Genomic DNA, 18,942 nt, shown 5'->3' on the forward strand with positions numbered 1-18,942 from the left:
TTTTGACAAGTGTATAATCCTTGCAACGATTGTTATAATATAGACATAAAAAATTTGATCAATCTAAAAAACTTTCATGCTTCTCTGTGGCCAGCCACTTCCCATAGCAGCAGTGGGGGGTGGCATCCAACAATCCATCCACGTGTTCTGTCACTATAGATTTAATGTGGCCTTGTCTAGAATTTCTTAAGAATGAAGTGACGCCGAATGTATTTTTGTGTGTCTGATTTTTTAAAATCAAAATAATGTTTCTGAAATTCTGTTCTCTTGTTATAGGTATCTAGTTTGCTCTTTTTACATGCTGCATAATATGTCACTGTATGAGCTGGGTATCATGGTACACAGCTATACTCTCAAACTCTAGAAGGTTGAGGCAGGAGGGTTGTAGACTCAAACCCAGCCTGGACAACCTAGCAACCTAGTGAAACTCTGTCTCAACATTTAAAACATAATAAAATAGAATCCAGATGTAGCTCAGTGGGAGGGCTTGGGTTGAATCCTCAGTATCACAAAAAATCATTGATTGGTTTATGTACTTCCCTATCCATGTAGATTTTGTTTGCTTCCAATTTTTGCCTTTTATAGATAAAGCTGCTATGAAAATTCATGTAGAAATCATATTGTGGACTTTATTACTAAGAAAAGGAGGAATGGGGCTGTTGAATTATAAGATAGTTGTGTGTTTGTTATAAGAAACTGACAAATATTTTTTAATGTTATTGAATTGTTCATATGCCACATAGCATTGCATGAGCTCCAGTTACATTATTTTTTCTGCCAATACTTGATACTGTCAGACATTTGAAATTTATCTATTTTGTTATTTGCAGTCTATTGCAGTTTAATTGTTTTTGAGACAAAGTCTTGCTATGTAGTCCAGGCTGGCCTTGAACTCACAGCAATCCTTCTTCCTCAGCCTAAGTGCTGGGGTTGCAGGCATGCACCATCTCACTTGGATTTCCACTGCAGTTTTAAATCTCATTCCCTCATGAGTAAGAAATGATTTTGAACATTTTTCTTGTGCTATTGATCATTCATACCTCACATGAAGTGCTATTATAGTCCTTGGCCCATTTTAAAATATTGGCATTTATTTTAGTATAGTTGAGTTGTAAGACTTGTTGCTCTTTTTTTGTACCAGGAATTGAACTCAGGACCTTGTGCATGCCAGGCAGGCACTTATGTCACTGAACTATATCCCCGGCCCTCTTTTTGTTTTTTAAAACAGAGTCTTGCAGGGCTGGAGATTTAGCTCAGCGGCATAAGCGCCTTCCTTGCAATTGTGCTGTCGTGAGTTTGATGCCTGGTACTGATAAAAAAAAAAAAAAAAAAAAAAAAAACCAAAAAAACAGAGTCTTGCTATGTAGGTCAGACTGGCCTTGAACTCATTGGGATTGTTCTGCCTCAGCCTCCTGAGTGCTGGGATAATAGGTGTGCACCACCGTGCCCAGTCTGTTGATCTATTCTTAATACGAGTTATTTAATATTTTTTCCTTGTGGTTTCTGCATTCTTGTTTTCTAAAATACCTTTTGAATGTGAGATTTAAAATTTGAAAAAGTCAAAATTGTCAAATATTTCCTTATGATTTGTGCTTTTTATGTCCTATTTAAAAAGTTTTTTCTTATTCTGGCTTGCAAATTTTTTTTTGCCTGTGTTTTCTTTAAAAGTTTCTGGCATCCATGTGGTTAACATTTACATCTAGGATCCATTTTTACCGAATTTTGTGCATGGGGTAAGGTAAGTAATAAAGTTCACCTGTGACTCTATGAATGCCCAATTGTTCTAGCAAAATTTGATGAAAACAGTACCCGTTCCCTCACTGAGTTAACTGAACACCTTGTGAACAGCCTTGATCATCTGTGGAGGTCTGCTTCTAGCCTCTTCCATTCCTCTGATCTAAATATATCTACCCTTTTGCCAAAAGCACACTCTCTTGATTAGCTTTATAAATCTTGAAATTGGGTAGTCCTTTCCAAATTTCTTCCTTTAAAAAATGATTTGGCTATTTTATGTCCTTCACTTTATATGTATATAATTTTAAAACAGCCTGTCAAATTTTGGGAAAAAAAAACTTGGTGGGATTTTGATTTGGATCACATTGAACCTCCTCAATGTGGGGAGAATTGACATTTTAAAAATATAAAACTCAGTCCATTAACCTGTTATGTATCTCCATTTACTTTTAGTCTGTAATTAATTTTTTCCACAGCAGTGGTTTGTAGTTTTTAGAATGCAGATTTGGTGATCATTTTTATAATATAGCCTTATTATTTCACCCTTTTGATACTATTGTAAATGGTACCATTTTTAAAACTTCATTTTCCAGTTGCTTATTGCTAGTACTGGTCCTTTATTCTTGCCAAAGGCATCTGTTAGTCCAAAAAGCCTTTTGTGGAGTCTCAGATTTCCTACGTACAAAATCATGTTGATTTTCAACAAAACCATTTTACTTCTTACCCACTTGTCAGTATATCTGCTTTTTATTTCTTTTTATTGACTTACTTCCATGGCTGACACCTCCATTAAACGTTAAATAGAAACTTTTCTCCCCCTAATTTGACATACTTTTAATGTTTGATCATTCAGTCTGCTGCTGGCTGTATGTTTTTGTAGTCCTCTTTATAATTCTCTTCTATTCCTCGTTTTCACCGTGTATGAATGTTGAATTTTGACAAATTATGTTGGCATTAAGATGTTCATGAATTTTTCTTCTACAAATAAGATGAACTTTATTTATTTAGTTTTTAGAGTTCAGTATTTCATTTGCTTCTTTTTCTTTTCTTTAGCACGTTAGCATTTTCCTTTACATCATCAGCACATTTATTTTCCTGTTTGAAAGTTCTCCCTTTATTTCTGCTTTTGTTTCTGTGGATAACGTGAACATTATATAGTTGCATTTCTGGATTTTATTTTTGTACTTTGAAGAGTTTTGAAGTTTGTTAGGCAGGTAAATTGCTTGAGAATTGTTTTGATATTTGTTTTGAAGCTCTTTTAGGGCAAATCTGAGAATATTCTGGAAAATTCTAGGCAAAATTGTATCAACCCCAGTCTTTCTTCTTTTTTCCAGATTTTAATTGTGTGTTTACTGCGTTTAATGTCTCTTTTTAGTGACTTTATGTTTCATCTTTTCATGCTTTTCTAGGATGTTGTCTACTGACCTACTGAACGATTAATTACTCTCATCTGCTGTGTCTACTCTGTTTCCAGTACACCTGTCAACTGTGTTTTGTTTTACTTTTTTGTTTGGTTCTAGATTCATTATTTTATTGTTTAAAAATAAATTCTCGTTATTCCCTGACGAGTTCCCCTGTTTCTTTATCTTGCTGACAAATTCATTTTCTTGAATATTTACCCCTCGTTAATTCCTGCTCTATAAGTTTCAATATTTATATAACCTATGTTTTTGTTGTCTGTTTTTTTAAATAAGTTTTCCTTAATTTGGTCCTTTCTCTCGGCATGCCTGGTACTTTTTGATTAAACGCCACATGTTCTATCTGAAAAGCTATAGTCAGTCTACCCATCGTGCCTTGTCCTAAGAGTGATCTTTTAACTTGGCAGGCAGTTTGGCTAGGAATACATTGCCTTTTGCTAATCAGTTGTTGAGATAATTTTCCGTTGGATTCAATTCTCCTTTTGTTTTGCCTTTAGTCTTAATGTTTTCTTTTTCTTTTTTCAGTGCTCGAGATTGAGCTCAGGGCCTCATGCATGCAGGTAAGCACTCTACCACTGAGCTTCTACCCCAGCCCATTAAATCCTATATTCCTCCCAGAGCTTCCACTAAAACCCTGGAGTATTTACCCAGGCTTCACATTGTTGGAAGAGGCTGGATTCCCATTTTTCATCCTGTTAGCAATGCAAAATTTCTCCTCCACTCTTTATCCTTTTAGCTGCTATTTAGTTTCTTGTCATTGCCTTTTACCTTGTGCAGCTTGAAAGCAGGCAAATAACTTTGGGGGGAAATGGCACAGAATGATACTTTCACTTCTCTGATATTTCTTTTCCCTTAGATTTTAATCTCTCCCCTCTTAGCCATCTCGGGTAGGACTAGAGTGTGGTGATTTCTCTCTATATCTGTACCTCTGAATCTCAGTCACTTTTGGTCTGTCATCCAGTGCTCCTTGGAAATTAATTAATGTTCAAAAGAAAGGCAGAAGAGTGTGGGCTTCACATCACTGCTTTCCCTTCTCTTTGGGTTAACTTTAAGACCCCCTCCCCATTGGCTGACATATATTTTTGGGTAGTTTTTTTTTAATAGAAACTAAAACTATCACTTATTTTCTGACCATTTCATTAGGAGAATTTCTTTCACTTTCATATCTCGTAACATCCTGACTGAACATTTAAGCCCTGGATGAGGCCTTTTTACTCTCCAGGTTCAGTAGTTCATTTTCCCGCCATGCTCTAATGTTGTTTTCACTCTTAAAAGTAACCTTGATTGTTTTCTTTTGGTGATAACTTTTTGTCTAAATTTTTCTTTACCCTAGAAATAAAATTTTAACATGTGTATAAATATAGTCTCTTTGCAGTAATAATCTGGTAGCAGAGTAAACTCTTAGTTTCTTTCTTTCTTCCCTTCTTTATTTCATTTTTTTGCAGCCATTGTGCTATTCTCTTTTGTCTTGCGTACTTACTGGCTTTGAAATAAAATCAATGCAGAACTTTTTCTCATTAAAAATTAAGTCAATATTTAAAATATTCATTGTGGATTTTAACACTCTAATACTGATTCTCCAGAGTTAGTTCATAGAAAGTACTCCAATTTTTGTGCAAATATAAGTGAACCGATGGTATACACAAACTGCATTGCATGTTATTTTGCAAAAACCGCATCGTACATGTTATTTTGAAATTAGAATTTTTCACTTTATAATTTATTTTTTGACATCTATTCAAGTTAGTAAATTGTTGTGGTTATCTATTGCTCTACAACAAATCACCCCAAAACTAAGTAGTTTAATACAATAACTTTTTTACTACCTTGCCTATAACTGTGCATTAGGAACTCAGACAGGGCATGGTAGGAGGGGCTTATTCCTTTCCTCTAGTCCTGGAGGCTTCAGCTGAGAAGCGTTGTCACAGCAGGGGCTGAGAGAACTGGGGATGAGCCACACACCCCACCCCTGCGTGCCCCTTTTCCTCCTCTCCCCCTTCCCAATGTTTACAAAATCTTTCCACAAAACTAGCTTGGGCTGCTCACACCATGGTGGCTATAGGGCAGTTGGACTTCTCATATGCTGACTTCGGGCTCCAAAAGAGCGTCCACAATACAGGAAGTAGGTGCTTCCAGTTTCTTAAGTCTTCTGTCTGGAAGGTTATGTAAAACAATGTCTTTATTCAAAAAGTTTTAAATATCATGTGGTTAGTCTTGTATGAAAAACTCAAAGTATAAATAATTTAAAGAGCCAAATAAAAGAAAGATGATAGGAAGCAAAGAGGTCAACTTTGTGGAGATGGGAAGGGATCTAAGGATGGGGGAGACTGGACGGAGGGAAGGCAAGTGGGGGGAAAATGGATGTCATAAGTGTGGGTACCAGTTCGCCAAGATGAATGTATGTATTATGCACTGCAGTCATGGACTAACAAAAAAACTGTTCACACACGTCATGGATATTGTTCAGATTTAAGGGAAAGGGGATATAGGTCTCAACTCTCAGTGAGAACAGTGTCAAACAATCTATGATCATCTTTAATTCACTGTAGTCAAAAACTTGCCCTCTGCCCCAGATTATTTGCATGATGCAAGCATCATGAGAGATACCTGGAAACATCCTAGACCTCGGAAGGCCTCACCTCATTGTGGATCAGTCCAGGCGTAAGGTCCTGGATCTCATTATCATTAGCAGGCTCCAGACTGAAAAGCAGTTAGCTGAAGGAACAAGCTATGGTGTCCACCTTTTCCCTACAGATCGTCGCACACCTGTGAAGTGCAACAGGCATCCCATTCAATCAGGGGAGAGGAGGCGTTGCCTGTAGCTGCCTGCCCCCGGGGCCAGCAGTTCTAGTTCTGACCAAGTCCCCAGTCCCTTCATGGGCGGCCGTCCTGCTTCGGGAGAACCTCACTTTGTGCCCCTTGGCCTCACCACTGGGTTCTTGGTTCTAGCCTCTGAGTCATCTTTGGTTTCCTGTAAGAAATGGCTCATGTTTGCCGCCTGTTTTTTCCCCATAGAACATCAGGGAACCGTAGGTTTCCTTTCCTGTTGTGTTGTTTCTATCACTTTGGGGTCCAAGCTAGTTCACATCCCTCCTTCCCCTGTGATTCAAAGTATAATTCTCCCACGGGACAAAAGCCAATGGCTTTCTGAGAGGCTGAGGTTGGAGAATTGCAATTCCAGCCCAGCCTGGCAACTTAGACCGTTTTAAAATGAAATAAAAAATGAAAAAAGTCTGAGGATGTACTATTCCAAGTCCTTGGGTACCACTACCACCATAAAAAGAAAAATAAAGTAGGTCCTCCTCAGCCCTCCTCTGTTTTCAGTGTGCCCTGGGAGGCCACACTGAGGCTCAGGGTCTTTAAAACACTCAGCAGCCTTCAGATAATCCCACGCATTGAGGTCCTTTTTTTTTCTTTCTTTCTTTTTTGTATGGAATTGAATTCAGGACCTCACGTTTACTAAGCAGGCGCTTGTGCCGCAGAGCTGAACTCTGGCCCGTACACTTGGGATTTTAAAGCATTGCCAGCCCCATCCTTGATTTAGACTTTATCCAGACTTGTGATTTTACCACCTGGCTTTGAAGGATTTTTTTGGCCTGGAAATTCTGCCACAATGAGAGACAGTTGTTCTTTCTACACATCAAGGCCTCACTCTTTTCTGTTTCCTCTTAACTGTACTAGAAAACCCGAAGGCTTTTCCTGGGATTCATCCCCCTCGGCTTCTCTTTGCCCCTAGGCCCTGGCAAACCCAGTTAGCAGCTCGCGATCTCTAGCTGAATCACTGCCCGGACGCACGGGTTCCTCGGTTTCCTCTCCATTTGCCAGGCCCGTGTGGCAGCAGTGCGACTCTGCAGTCAGCGCCGCTGACTCAGGTGCTGTTTCCAGCTTCTGTAAGTTTCTTCGTGCCCTCCATGTCCCCTTTTGGAGGCCTCGGGACTTCCGATGTCATCCTCCGGGCACTTCCACGCTTTGCCCATTTCCTGCCTCCAAATCAGGGTTACTTGGGCAAATTAAATGTTCTTCAAATTATCTCTTACAAATGATTTAAAAACCCATAGCCAGCTGGATGTGGTGGCTCACACCCACAATCTCAACACTCTGGGAGCCTGAGGCAGGAGGATCACACTATTTTTGGTATCAGGAATCGAACTCACAACCTCACACCTGCCAGGCAGGTGCTTGTGCCGCTGAGCTAAATCTCTGACGGGTGGATCACACATTGGAGCAAGGCCTGGACAATTTACTGAGCCCTTGTCTCAAAATCAATCAATCAATCAATCAATCAATCAATCAAAGGACCAGGGATAGTGTTACACCCCTGTAACCCTAGCACTCTGGGAGGCTGAGGCAAGAGAACTGCAAATTTTAGCCCCATTTGGGCAATTTAGCATGAACTTGTCTCAAAATAAAAAAGAGCCGGGGTTGTAGATCCACCCTTTTCGTGACAGCCTTGAGTTGATCCCCAGCAAACGTCAATCTCTCTCTTTCTTTCTCTTTGTGGCTAAACAAACCTCTAGTCATAAAGAAAAGCGTGTGTGTCATAAAGAGTCCATTCATTCCATCTTCTCTTCCTTGATAGAAATCTTTACCCTCCGGCAAATACTCACTCCAATGGCTTTTTAAAATTTCAACCTATTTCTGTTCAGAATTTGGAGGTCCCTTCATCACCTCTACTCTTGGCTGTGTCCGGCACGTGAAATAGGTGTGTCGACTGATGGAAAACAGAAGAAGAAAAGAGGGGAAGAAAGGAAGGAGCAGAGGTGCAGTGATTTTGACCATTCAGAAAGGAACATTGCTGTTGAGACAGCGGTGGTCTGGGTGCCTCATGCATTTCTTCAGATGTCTCATCTGTGGAACTCTGAGTCCCAAAGACTAGAGGCAGACGATAGGACTAAGTTAAGGTCCGTTTCTAGCTGTTTCTTGCAGGGCTGCTTTATTCTAGAAGGGAGAAGGCTTGCAATAAATCCCCTTACAAATGCATGGTCAAGGGAAGTCCGTCCTTTCATCTTGCTCTACGTTGAGTCTGTTATTTGTTGTACTTTAAAAATAATGTAGGCTGGGAAGGCATTGAGTGAACTAAATTTCACACGATCACATTTAAGCTGTCCAGTAACCTGAGAGTGTAGCTATAATGGCCCTGCTGTACACATGGGGACGGTGAGCTTAGGAGAGGGTGGACACAGGTGGGATGCGAGGGCAGAGTGAGAACCGTGGCTGGATGCTGTCCTCTGGCTGGGCGGTTGACATGGTTTAGATCCAGTAGGGAACCCGAAGGCCTCATGTGCCCATTGGTGGGGCTTCTGGAAGATGACTGAGTCATGGGGGTGATATGCCTTTAGATGACTTGCCTTTAAGAAGTGTTGCCTGACAGGAAGAGGCAGGGCTCGAGTGTGGTCTGGAAAGCTGCGTCTTCCTGGCCAGCTCCTCTCTTCTTTCTCTGCTTCCTGACCTCCAGGAAGAGAGCAGCTTTCCTCTACCTCGGCTCCCCCACAATGCTGTTTCTGTGTTTAGACCTGCTGACCATGGACTGAGAGTTCTGAAACCGCCAGCCAAACCCTTTCTTCTTGAAATTGGAGATGCTGGGTATTGTGTCTCAACTGTATGCAACTGCAGTAATCTCTCTCTCTCTCTCTTTCCCCCTCCTTTATCCTCTCCTTCCTTCCCTCTTTCCTTCTCTCTTTTTTACTTCTGAGGTAGTGGGATTGAGCTCAGGGCCTTTGCCCTTTTTTGATTCAGGGTCTCTGTAAATCACTACGTGGCCCAGGCCGGACTCGAACTTGGAGTCTTCCTGTCTCATCCTTCCAGAGTGTGGGAGCAAGAGGCATGCACCACCATGGCCAGCTGCCTTGATGTTTTATGTAAACCCCTTTTATGGACATTTCCCAACTAAGTGCATGAATCTCAGCCAGTGGCTGAAGAAGGTGATAGGGTAATTTGGGAAGGAGGGCCTGGCAAGAGAAGATAGTAATGTCACAGGGTAGCAAACGCCAAATGCCAAAAGGCGTGGGGCCTGCCATTAGTGCTACTGGGACTCAGAAACGGTGCCTAGGCGACAAGCCAGAGGCACAGACAGGGAGGGGACCCTGATTAACTTGTGTCACTGGCTGGAAGCGCCAATGCCCGAATTCCCTTGGCAGCTGAATAAGCCAGTGGAGAGGCGATTGCTGAGCTGTTGGGATGAGAGGCTTATGGCGCCGTCGCCTGCTTTGTTCTTGACTGGCGTGGGAATTTTCACAGATATCTTTCCTTTGATTCTGGGAATTGGAGGCATCAGAGCTGGGAGCACTCTTTCTGCCACCTAGAGGGATTGAGAGGCTGGGGACCCTGGAAAGGAGGATGCTGTGATTCGGAAAGACTGCCCAGCGCCAGGCAGGTGGGTTGTTCTTTTCTTTTTCTTTGGCACACCTTTGGGAGGAGCAGGAAGGAGCTGGCAGGTGTCTCCTGAGCCCCAGCCTGGTGTTTTGATTCTTTCTCTTGACTACACAAACCTCGGTTGCATTGTGCATTGTCTGCTTCTGGGTCCATGAGAGGCAGACAGGTGGCGACCAGGAAAGGTAACTGGCCACTCTAAGCGAACTGCTGCCCTTAAGGCACCGGGCAGGGAACCCCAGGGGCCTGTTTGGGTGCAGAGCTGATCAGGGTCAGCGCCAGGGCAGGCTGCAGACAGTGCGCGAGGTTTCTAGCCACACCTGCGTCGGCGCCCCCCTCTCCCTCGCTGACCTTGGAAGAAGTGTCCTCATGGCCCAGGGCAGTGAGATCAGGGCGGATGGCCTGGCCCGCACCAGGCTTGTCCCCCTAGATGGCGCCAAGGATGACACGTGGGATCCTTCTTCTCCTGCCACCAGTCACTTCACCTGGTGTTCTGCCTTTTCTCCGGGACACGCGCGCTCAGGTGGAACTGTGGCCCTAGGGTGTGGGCACCGGGGACGAGGTAGTTAAGGCCGGGGGTGGGGGGCTCTCGGGTGAGTCGTCCAACACCGAGGGGACGGCAGTTTCCGGAGTTAACGTGGGCAGCGTCTCTGGGGAGGAAAGGAAGGAGCGCCGTCTGCTCAGCTGCAGCTCGCCCCCCGCGTGTCTGCTGTGTGTGCAGCGCGTGTGCGTGTGTGTGCGAGTGTGAGCGCGCGCGCGCCGGGGCGTTCCTCAGGTTGCGCTGCTTGGAAACCGAGGGAGCCATTGGCGAGGCGGAGAGGTGGGGGTGGGGGCTCCCGACCCTCGCCGAAGCCGGGGAGCCGGCAGCACGGCCCAGAAGCCCAGCTCCGCACGCGCGCCGGGCTGAGCGCGCTCCGTGCCGCCGGCGGCCGCAGAGGCCCCGGGGAGGAGCCGGGCAAGAGGAGGCCCGAGCTGCATGGAGTTTCTAGGGCGCGCAACTCCGGCGGGGCCTCGGCCACTGGGCTGCGGGGCGCAGCGCGGCGGCCGCGCACATGGGCTGAGCCCGCGAGGCCGGCGGGAGCGGGAGGGGTAGAGCGGCGCGCGGTGCGGGGAGCGCAGGGGTGCGGGGCACACGTCCCCAGACGGGAGCGGAGGACAAGGACAGGGCGGAGCGCGCTCAGCTCGCCCTCCGAGCCGACGAGGGGCTCCGCCGTCCTCGGCGCGCGCGTTGGGGGAGCGGCCCGGGGGCGCCGTGGGAGTCCGCGGCGGCTGCAGCGAGGATGCGGGGACGCGGCCGCCGGCCGGGGGTGTGAGCGCCAGGCTGAGCGCCGCCCGCCCGGCGCCTCCATCGCGCGCCAACCCCCGCCCCCGTGCGGGCCTCGGACGAAGCCCCCGGCGCCGCGCGGAGGCGCCCCGGCCCGGAGAGGTGAGTGGCGCCGCCGCACGCCTGCTCCTGTGCTGCATCCTCGTCCCTTCTCCGTAAGGCGCCCTAGCCCCAGGGCGGTGGCGGGCCCCGTCCCGGAATGCGCGGGCGAGCGGCCGGCAGCGCCTCCCGTACCTGTTGGCGCCGGTACCCCGCACCCACGTAGGCGGGTTGGGGACCGCCGGAGCCACCATGTCCCGTTTCCCCTTGCTAGGGAAGGGCTGCGGCTTCCTTGAGTGTCCCGGGACTCTGTGGGCAGAAAGCTGAGCCCCGGGTGCGGGTGGCCACTAGGGTGTATGTCCCCGGCTGCGGGCAGTAGAAGGGTAGCAAAAGGGACCCGGAGAGCCGCGCGTAGCCCAGGTGAGAGATCCGGCGGCATCCAGGTCTGCCGGGAGCCGGAGGCCTGGCGAGCGGGGGAGGCGGGGTCCCTGCACCTCCATCAGCCAGGGCGCACGCTGCTACCGGCTACCCGCTCCAGCTCCGCGCACCCTGGGCGCACGGGGTAGCCGGAGGCCTCGGCATTCCCGTTCGAACCTGGCCCCTGGGCTGAGCGGCTGGATCGGTCGGGTGCACGGGCAGGGGTGGGCTCTCCAGGGCAGGCTGGGTTTCGGCGGGTGCCCAGCCTCCCGGACCAACGCGACGCGGAGTGAACTTCTCAGACTTGGCCTGAGGGCGCCTAGGCAGCAGCAGGTAGTTCTGGGTCGGCCTGGGGCTCGGGCGAGCGGAGGACGCCTCGCAGCAGCGGGCAGTTGGTGCGGGGCGCACACGGAGGGAGGCGGTTCGCCTCCAGGGTGCCTGCCACGTGCGCCCTCAGCCGCCACCCCCCCCCCCCCCGCATGATTTCCAGCTGCTCATTTCTCTGGGAAGGAAAGCATTTTCCTTCACTGTGCCCCAGCCATTAGCTCAGGGGAAGGGGTGGCTGCAGTTCCTAGGGTGCCAAGATTGGGGCGCCATCCCCAGGCCCTGAGCCTGTTTTTCTGCAGGAAAAATAAAGCAGACTTTTCTGGGCTCAGAGTACAGCAGAACAGTGTCAGCTGTGGAATCTGATTAGAGGTGATGATACCTGCATTCCAAAGTGGCCCGGTGAGGTGACCTTCCCTAGAAAGAATAGGTGGATTTCTGCCCCGTGTATTTCTGTTCAAACACACACAGAATTCGCGCACTCACAACTCCTGTCCTGCATTTTACCTGCCGACTTTCAGTCGCAGGGATAAACTAGTTTCCCCTCCAGACAGGCATCAAAGCTTTGGAAAGGGCTGTAAAGTCACTGGGTGTGAGATGGTCTTGAGGCTGGAGCAGGACTTGTCTCATTGTAGAAACTCCACTCCAGCTTTCTTTCCAGCTTCTTCTTATTATTATTGGTTTTCCTTTTCTTTTGTGTGTGTGTGTGTGTGTGTGTGTGTGTGTGTGTATGGGGGGGGCGGGGAAGAACAATGTGCATCTGTTGTTTTGGGGATCCACCCCAGGGCTTTGTGCATGCCAGACAAATGCTTTACCGTCGTGCTCCATCCTTCCGCAGGGCCTGCAGTGGATTTTTATTTGCTACCTGTGTTGGGGAGGTATGAACTAAAGGCTGGGTGCTGGACTTGCAGCCCCATGAATTTCGGATCCATTCTTGGACTCCAGGAGCTGCACCACTTCACAGTTGTGCCCCAGGTGGGTCGGTGGGGGCCCCAAGAATGCCCATGCTGGAAGCCCAACAGAGAGGCTCCTCTGTCTGGCTTCACGGGGCTCTTAAAGGTTTTCCTGGCAAATTTGGAGAAGAGATACTGTATTTCCTGAGAGGCTGGTTCCGAAGTTGGTTACTGGGTATATCCAGGTGGAGTAATGAGAATGGAACTCTTTAGAAATCCAATCCCTTGGACATTTATTAGAAGAGAGCAAAATCCTCTTAGAATTGTTCACCAGGATGTCACCTTTCCTTGAACTCTGCGGGTTAACTCTTGCTGGTGACCAGGCCTTCAGTGAGGATGCAGGATAAGGGCTCCTTAGAAACTCCTTTATTTCAGCTGGTTCCAGAGAGCAAATGTTGGGCAAGGCTTCATGGCGATGCAGGGTTATTGCTCTGTGAGGGGTGAAGGGGCACTTGAGGGCGGAGTGGGGTGCCAGTGGCAGCTGTCCTTTGTTGAGTTTAACATTTATGTCCTGGCTAGGAGGCCTTTGATCGGTGCTTAAATATTAGACAGACTTGGGGTCCAGTTTAAAATTTCTTTATCACAGCGAGTGGGCTTGGAAGGAGCCCCTGCTCCTGGGTGCCTGCCTCTGAACCCGACTGGGACTGAGGGGTGTCCTTAACCGGCTACTCGAGCTGAGCCTCTGCAGTGTTAGTTGGGTGGCAGAAGGGGGCGCTAGTTCTTACGACGAGGAAACGATGGCTCTGATAAACTTTGGCCCTTTGAAGGCTTGAAGATCTGATTTCTGAGACTCAGCTTGCACGCATTGGAGCTCATGGGATCCTTGTTTTTCATGCTGGGAAAGTGAAACGTAGGAAATTCATGATCGCAGATGCGGTGGTGGCGGGCTTTGATTCCAAGAAGCTGAGGTTTAGTAGCCAGGCCTCTTTCCATACTACTTGCTTATGAAAAGGGTTGTAGCTGGGCGTGGTGACGCACACCTGTAATCACAGCCCCCCCCCCCCAGGCTGAGGCAAGAGGATTGCAAGTTCAAGCCCAGCCTGGGTACAACTTCGCAATTTAGTGAGACTCGGTCTCAAAAAATTAAAAGGGCCTCAGTGTGAAGACCCTGAGTTTAATCCCCGATGATGCGCGGGGATTAAACACACACACACACACACACACACACACACACACACACACAAAGTTGTAGTGATCTTTGACCTGGCTATCTTGTTCAGAGTTAGACACAGAGAGAATACCCAGACTGTGTTTGTGCTTGTTGAGCGAATCTAGGTCTGTCTCATGTGCTTCATTCCTGATGAGGAAACTCAGGCACAGCAAGGCTGTGACTTGTGCAGGTGTCTGGGGCTGAGGCAGAACTTCATGCCAAAGCCTCTGCCCTGCCCCATGTACCCACCCTGGAGCCAGGTGTAGATCTGAGCCCAGCCTGTTCGGCTTACCCACTTCTCCTCTGCTGCTATTGGTAAGCTGTGCCCATATTGGTATGGGATGGGTGGCATTTTGCCTGTCACTGAGGCGCGAGTGAAGGTCATCAGAGTGGCTGACGTGTGTGGTGCTGATGGAGAAGCATTGGGCAGAGTGTGCAGGAGTAGCCTTGGAGCTGCTAAAACCCTGTGAGCCCCGATTCCAGGCCATGCAGCCACCATTCCAGATGAGCAGGGCGCTGGTGGCTCCCACAGAACGCTTTGAGACTAATTGTGATGTGGTTAGAACGGAGGGGAATGAAAATACAGTCATTGCATCTAGCGGGGGTTTTCAAAGTGAATTATGTTTTTCATCATTTAACACCTAACAGAAATTTATTTGGTGCCTATTATGCAGTGCAGGTAGAGATGAGGGTGACACATTGTTGTGAGAAGATTCACAGATTATTGGGAAGGCAGACCTCATCATGTCTGTGTGTAGACAGGAAGGTAGCTGGGGCGGGAGGGAGGTACAGCCTGGATTGATTTTAAGGGGTGTCCCTGAAGTGGTCAGTGGCTCCCAGGCAGAGGAGGGTGGGCAGAGGGCAACAGCACATGAAGACAGGAAGCAGGTGGTAGTTCAGAGTGCATGAGTGTTGAGACAGGAGGGAGGGAAGAGCTGGAGTGTTAGCTCAGTACCTGGGACTCTGCATTTCTCTGCTGGGGGAAGAGCCACATGGTCACATGTGGTGGCCCTGAGAGACCAGGAGTGTGGCTCTCAGTGAGGCCCCTGAGCTGGCAGGTGTGAGTGGAAAAAGATGCTGTTCTGCTGACGTTTAGGGAAACTGTCTGATAGGGTCCCAGGGCTGCAAAGGACAGAAACTTAAGGCAGGTTAATGCTCAAAGCAAAGAAGATAATGCGTTGCAAGTTCTGGGGGAGAGCTGGGTGTGGTGGTGCATGCTCGTGATGCCAGCACTCAGGAGAGAGGCTGAGTCGGGAGGATCACTGCAAGTTCGAGATCAACCTGGGCTAGATAGTGAGTTCAAAGCCAAGTGGTACTACGCAGTCAGACCCTGTCTCAAAACAACAAAACAAATCTGCTCACAGAACCAAGGTGTGCTGAGGGTCTGGTGTACAGCAGACAGGAATTCATTATCCGGCCATGGGATCTAGGCGGCAGGAACTGCCTGTGGCCTCTACCGGGCGACGTGGTGGTAGTAAATGTTGTCCAACCTTTTGTTTGTTTGCCTGCTTTTTGCATTATGATGGTATGTTGGGGTATTCTGTGTTCACAATGCTGTTTGGTACGGCTTGGCGTCCCTGTGTCTACAGGTGGATTTCTAAAAGGTCATTAGCACTGGGAAGAGGTTCTGCTAAGAGACAAAGAGACACTCACATTGGGTGTCCAGAAGGAACTTTGGCAGGACTTAACAGTGACGTGGGAGTGGGTGACAGGGAAGGCTGAGGTGGGACTTAGTGGGTTTCTGACTTAGGTAACAACAGGCTGGAGGAGCAAAACCCAAGTCTGGCCAAGACAAACAAACTGGTTCTTTTTTCCCCCACCAGCAGGGCTGTGGGCAGCCTGTCGTGATCAGGCTGTGGGAGAAGGTGGCAACCTATTTAAACAAGTCTCACTAAGGGGCTGTGCTACATGAAGGAGGCCTGTTAAAGTAGGTTGCTTTCTCTCGTGGCCCACAAATCTGGACAACTCCGAGGACACCTCATTCACCCAGTCAGTGTGTATGTTCAGTGGCTCTGCTTTAAATCCTGGGGAGAATAGCAAGTTAGACCGAGGTGCTACTCACATCCTTTAGAGGTGTAAGACAATGAAGTACGATGCTGAAGTAAAACTACTACAGGGTGTAATTGAGTTACAAAGGCTGTTTCAGATTGGGGAGCCAAGAAAAAGCTCGAAGTAGCTGTATTTTTGGTGACACCGGACTGGGGGAGAAGGGAGAAGCTGGGGGAGATCCAGGAAGAAATTTCAGGCGGTGGGAACAGTGGTGTGAGGTTCTGAGGCTGGAAGAGCTGGGTGCACTGGGGGTTTGAGGAGGAGGAGGAGGCGTGACAGGGACAGGCAGGAGTCAGTTTGCATGGTCACTGTGCAGCTTGGGTCTGCTGCTGCGTCTCATGGCAGCCTTGGAGGGCTTTAAACAGGTTTGTGGCATGATTTTAATTTATCGTTTCTAAAGAGCTTCTGGCAGCCGTGCCTGCTGTGTGCACTACTTCGGTTTAAAGTAAGTCTTTATTCCTCAGAGTGTAAAATGAAATGTCGTGTTTCAGAGTAACAGATGGAGAGACAATGTTTTGCTGACCTTAATTTAGTGATTTCTAGCGAACCAATTAAATGTGGGTGCAGATACAACTGTATTTGTGGTGTGAGTTCGGTTTTGTTTAAAAAGATGGTATGGATGAACAACCAGGAAGAAATGGGCCAAAGAACGCTAACAGTGAGTCAGGGGTGTCGAAGGCATCGTGAATGATTTTTGCCTTTTGAAAATGAGCACCCATTTCTTTTATAATTGGAAGAAATTTATTTTAAAGTATATATACTGATGATCGCACATGCTTGAGGGGTGTGTGGATGTCTACTAGACATTTTTCCTATCATTTTATTTCTGAAATTTTAATATAAAAGACTCACAGTCTTGACTGGGACTAAAGAGGGGATGGTTTTTTTTTTTTTTTTTCGCACCAGCTGTCCAATGTATTGCTCTTTGTTTTATGCTTAAGAAATATTTTTAGTTATGAAAGCAAACATTCTTTTTTAAAAAAATTAAGGCCATGTAGAAATGTTATATAAAATAGGAAAACACCTCTTTGCATTCTTCTTCCCCAGGTCATTAACATTTTAGGTACAGATATTGTTAGATTCTTTTCTGAGCCTTTAAAATATATGCATCTCAACTGGGCCTGGTGGTTCATGCCTATAATCCCAGCATTTGGGAGGCTGAGGCAGGAAGATCACTGCTAGTTCGAAGTCAGCCTGGGCTACATAGTGAGTGCAAGGCCAGCCTGGAGTAGAGAGCAACATCTTGTCTCAAATTCTACCAAATCTAGATTTGACTGAATTTTGGAAATTGCTGTACTGAGATATCTTACCTCCAAACTACTTTCCAAAGTTTCTTTGTGTAGACCTTGAAACCGGCATGACCTTTCCCCCTTAAAACAAATTATTAGGAAATGAGAACTGTAACTCACCTAGAAGACATGGACCCTTGCCTTGTAGGTATTCAGAGTATTTTTTCAAAGTATAATGTATACTTATGAAGAATAGAGCAATTAAAGATTCATTAAAAACTCATCTCTGAACATTAAATGTTACTGCTTTAGTAGTGGATCCCACAAGTTTGTATCACAGTAACAAATTGCTTGCACTTTTTATGAATGAAAGTTAGGCAATCTGAAAACTTACAAGTGCAGAGGAGCCGGCTGGGCTCATTCTGTTGGTGACCTATTTATTACCTGAGAATATTATCCCTTGAAAATGGGAAAGGGAAAATATTAAATAAGTGTTACTCAGAGGCACCGATGTGTTAGGGAGAGTTGTCTATGTGCCTGGGCCAAGGTCTGTTTTGTAGTTTTGTCCTGCCGACTGCAGATGATGGCTTCAGTATCAGGAATCAGCTGCCAGCGAATCAGTGTTGGGTTAGATTCTCTCATTCGGCAAGTCGGCAGAATTACTCCTTTCCCGGCATTGCTTGAATTAAATGCATGTTTTCGTGATGAAAGGAAGAGAATATGAAGAGAATCCCTTCACAGTGCACTTCCAGGGCAGATGGGGTGCTTGGTTATCTTGTGTTAGTGGAGAAAAATGAGGGCCAGAGAGATGAAACAGTGTGAATGCGGTCAAGAAGATCCACTCCCATCCAGCGCCCTTTGGCCTGCACTCAGCTGTGGTGTTGTGTTATTAGAAGCTGAATTTAGTTTTATTAAACACTAGAACTAGGGAAGCATTCTGAGACTGATGCAAAAATGGGAGGTTCAGAGCGTTCATTCATTCCGCAGAGTGTAATCTGTCTGTGTACTGATAACAGGCCTAATTACTGTGTAAACATTTTTATAGTCTGGTAAGAAAATCTCAAACATCTGTACCACACTTGATGTAGCAGTTCAGCCTCCAGCATGCCTACTGCTTGCTCCAAAAACCAGTTGCTCTGTTTTTAAATCTGATCTATGGTTGATGATTCATTTTGTACATGAACACTTAAGCAATGCATTCCATATCAAGCAAGAAGGGACAGATAATAATAGCATACACACAGAGTGCTTACTCTGTGTTATGAACTTTCTGGCTATTCAGATATTACCAGTGAAGCAACCCAGAGATAGCAAGGTTCAGTAACTTGCCCAGGGTCAAGGTCAGCACTGGGTAGATGGAAATCTAGATAATCTCGCTCCAGAGCTGAGTGAGTCACTAGCTAAAAATCTTCATCTTCTCTGTGTTCCTTAAAGACAGGCAAACTTTCTGCAAGGAAGACCAGGATCTGAGTTAGTTAAGTCAGTCTCTGTGGGCAGCTCAAGGGTCTAGAGCTGCAGAGTTCCTCCCGTTAAGTCCTGTGTCCTCAAGCTTGTTTCGTGGGTTTCTTCCCCCGTGAGCCACTTGGTGGTAGCCAATCTGCTCTCAGCTAAGTATGTTGATTTCTGTTCCCACCAAGACTCAACCCTTCGGTCAGTCCTGTGGACACCATTGTTTCTGAGCTCCAGTAGATTTAAACAGTGCTGACTTCCAACATGGTATAATCTTTAAATAAAAACTGAAGTTTTCTAATACTCAACATGAGTGCTTCTATTCAGCTTTCAAAAACCCAGCTTAGATTTCTCTCTCAAAGTATGGTAGACAACTGGGACGAATCCCATAATTAAAAAGGAGGGGAGACATTGCTGAGGGTGCTGTCAGTGGGTTCTCACTCAGTGATGTTGTTAGCCTTAAATTATGACTTACGATGCAGCCTGA

General features: G+C 46.9%; 1 protein-coding gene across 8 annotated transcripts in view; it reads left to right on the plus strand.

Annotated features, from left to right (window-relative positions):
• Caln1 (calneuron 1) overlaps positions 1 to 18,942 on the plus strand; it is a 530,573-nt gene that overhangs the window by 116,536 nt on the left and 395,095 nt on the right. Inside the window, exons 1-2 of one of the 8 annotated variants that reach the window (XM_063234474.1) lie at positions 10,842 to 10,947; positions 12,464 to 12,600. The exons of 5 other annotated variants lie outside the window; for them this stretch is intronic. The gene's annotated coding sequence lies outside the window, so the exon portion shown is untranslated. Of the gene's footprint in view, positions 1 to 9,502; positions 9,526 to 10,812; positions 10,948 to 12,463; positions 12,601 to 18,942 lie in introns of those variants that run through there. 2 more of the 8 variants (XM_063234476.1, XM_013148270.3) reach the window with 2 other exon arrangements.

This window comes from Cavia porcellus, unplaced genomic scaffold, assembly GCF_034190915.1.
Source record: "Cavia porcellus strain 051 isolate PalLab524CR breed Dunkin Hartley unplaced genomic scaffold, mCavPor4.1 scaffold_23, whole genome shotgun sequence".
Classification (NCBI taxonomy): Eukaryota; Metazoa; Chordata; class Mammalia; order Rodentia; family Caviidae; genus Cavia; species Cavia porcellus.